At 43.2% G+C, this 2,922-nt stretch overlaps 1 non-coding gene across 1 annotated transcript; it reads left to right on the top strand.

Annotated features, from left to right (window-relative positions):
• The first annotated feature begins 2,015 nt into the window (after positions 1-2,015).
• Positions 2,016-2,087, top strand: TRNAC-GCA (transfer RNA cysteine (anticodon GCA)). The gene has a single exon. It is a non-coding gene; the product is annotated as a tRNA-Cys (tRNA).
• Positions 2,088-2,922: the final 835 nt, after the last annotated feature.

The following is a 2,922-nucleotide window of genomic DNA, read 5'->3' as shown; positions in this document are numbered from 1 at the left end:
GGTGGACGCATGGCTGGGACCCCATCTATCTAGATGGGAAACTTTTGCAAGGAAAGCTGCTACTCACCTGCAAAGGTGATAAGGCCAGCTGGCACTTGACCTACGCCCTTTCCCCTCCTTCCTCCTGCTCAGAATGTACAGACAATGGCAAGCGCTTCTGCCGCTCTGCTGAGACCAGGAGTGGGGGTCACGAGACTGCGGAGAGAGAACCAGAGCTGCAGATGCAATGGGATCCTCAGCAGAACCACAGAGCTATTTTTTAATGGATTTCTCCATCCCACATGCTATATGAGAAAAATAAATGCTCATTTAGTTAATCCCTCTAGTAGAGTTTGTATCTCATGCACTTGAAAACAATCATAAGCGATAAACAGAATTTCAAAGGGAAGTTATTGATGTTATTTTCTCATACTCAGTGAATATCTGACTGTAACTATTAAATATTTATGGTAAATATTATCATTGACAAAACTTTACTGAATAAAGTAGGAGGTACATGTTCTAAGCAATTACATCCAAAAAAAGATTACTCAGAAATTGCTTTCCCAGTTGTTGCTACTACTCTTCCTTCCTCTTATTTTCCTGCTTATTATATATTTATCAGATGGTCGTTAGAGAAACAAAGGTTGCATTTTGAATTTTCTTGTTCATACTGTTGGTCTCTTATTTGGAACAAAGGTGACCCTAGAAATAAAAATGGAGGTGTAGAAATTAGCATTCTGAAATAGCTATGGAATAAATGCAGATTGCGCAGCTTAACTTTCAGATATAATAAGATCTGAATTCAGAGAACTTGAAACGGTACTTAAATTCAAGTATGTTCTCAGTTTGCTGAGAACACACTCATTGCTTTCCAAGCATCTTTGGCTCAAAACCAGCCACTTCCAGAAACGCAATCTTCATGTGTAAGTGGTTTTGCAGGAATGATCAAGGAAAAAAGATCGAAAAATCTGATGGTCTAGATTATCTGGGGAAGAGGCAGCAGGAGAAACAGCCGCTGGCGTATAATTTCACTTTTGAGAAACAGAAAACGTAGAGGGAAAAAATATAGATGCTAAGGACCCTGAAGCACCTCAGAAGGAGAAAAACTGTTTAGGTTGCTCCGCTGCCATAACAAGCTGCAGAGTTCTCCGTCTGCGGAAAATAAATGTCTGCGGCTGAGGGCAGCTAGAGATAACCAGCATCCGGAAGCGCGCCTACGCCCTAAGGCACTCTGGGAGTCATCTTACTGACGGGAAGAGATAAAGGAGCAGAGAAGAAATTTTAGCAGCAGGGAAACAGAGCAGGGACTTGGCGCGCAGCTGACTGTGAGGAATAGAACTCCATCCCTGAGCAGCAGCCGCGTCCATTCGGGGCTTTTGTTAAAGAACAGGACTCACTCAGCTTCTGCTGTAGTGCCGGTTTTGAAAGATCTTTTCAACGTGGACCATTTTTTTAAAGTCTTGACTGAATTTGCTACAACATTGCTCCTGTTGTATGCTTTGGCTTTTCAGCCATGAGGTACGCAGGATCTCAGCTCACTGACCAGGCATCGAACCCCCACCTCCTGCATTAGAAGGCAGAGTCTTAACTGCTGGACCAGCAGAGAAGTCCCTGCTATAGTCTTTAACATCTAGGATACTAATCAGCCAGGGAAGCAGTTACATTTCCCCAAAGCTGAGCTGTATCCTCTTTCATTCTCTTCCACCGGCTTCATCCCCTTGCAGAGAGCACAGTGAGACCATCCTGCCCAAGAAGGTTTGATGTGTATTCATTTTAAGAAAATGCTTTGAGTGAGTGATAGGGAAAAGTTGATACCAGACAATTCAAGACAGTGAGTAGATTTTTCTTCTTTTTAATAAATTAACTAAGTATCACTCTACCAATGATAACCCAAAAAATGATTTGTTGGAGTTTCTGATTGTTCCTAATTCATGTCCTAGGTTATTTCCAGAGCCTGGGGATTAACTTGGAACATCTGGTTTATTTGCTGTTCTAGAAAGAAAAATTTAAATGATCCTAAGGTGAGACTATCTTCCCTGGTGGCTCAAATGGTAAAGCATCTGCCTGCAATGCAGGAGACCCAGGTTCGATCCCTGGGTTGGGAAGATCCTCTGGAGAAGGAAATGGCAACCCACTCCAGTATTCTTGCCTGGAAAATCCCGTAGACAGAGCAGCCTGGTAGGCTACAGTCCATGGGGTCAAAAAGACTCAGACACGACTGAGCGACTTCGCTTTCACTTCTCAAGGTGAGACTGAGTCACTGCAAGACGGTGAGGTTCCCGCCGAATTGAGCAGCTATTCGGTTGCTTTCATTCAGTCTCACAGTTTATTGATGCCACCACTGCTTCTCTGGTGCCTCCAACGCCCAAAAGCACTATTGCAGGTGCTGATCCGTGCAGACAAGCGTGCGAGACACAGACCCCACCTTCGGGGTGTGCAAGATGTGCTAGATGGGGAGAATAGACACGTGTACCAGGAACTGTCAGGTCAGGAATGTCCTCACCAGTAGAAAATCATCTGGGGAAAACAGTAAGGGATATTTCAGCTGCGAGGTAAAGGAAGACTGTGAATACTGTGCATGAATTTGACTTTTTTGGCTCTTCAGAATCTAGCTACGATGACATGGGGACAAGCGAGAAGAAATAGTGAGCTCAGGCATTGTAACTAGAAAGGGTATTGCTCCTGTAGAGAAGGGTAGGCATACGACTGGAGAGCAGCATTTACCGGAAGTCAGAAAGGGCAATCGTGTGGTGTGGTCGTCTGTCCCATTATCCACTCATGCCCAGATTGGTGTTATGAAGTTTACATATCAACTCACTTCCACTGACTTTATCATTTTTGCTAAAAATGATTCATTTTTTCTTAACAACTCTTTACATTTTACTTTAAAAACTTAAAAACAAGCAAAAAAAAAAAAGCATCATTTGACACAAATAGAAA

Source organism: Ovis aries, chromosome 13 (assembly GCF_016772045.2).
Source record: "Ovis aries strain OAR_USU_Benz2616 breed Rambouillet chromosome 13, ARS-UI_Ramb_v3.0, whole genome shotgun sequence".
Lineage (NCBI taxonomy): Eukaryota > Metazoa > Chordata > Mammalia > Artiodactyla > Bovidae > Ovis > Ovis aries.
The sequence above is the reverse complement of the archived record's forward strand: the minus strand, read 5'-3'. Positions and strand labels throughout refer to the sequence as shown.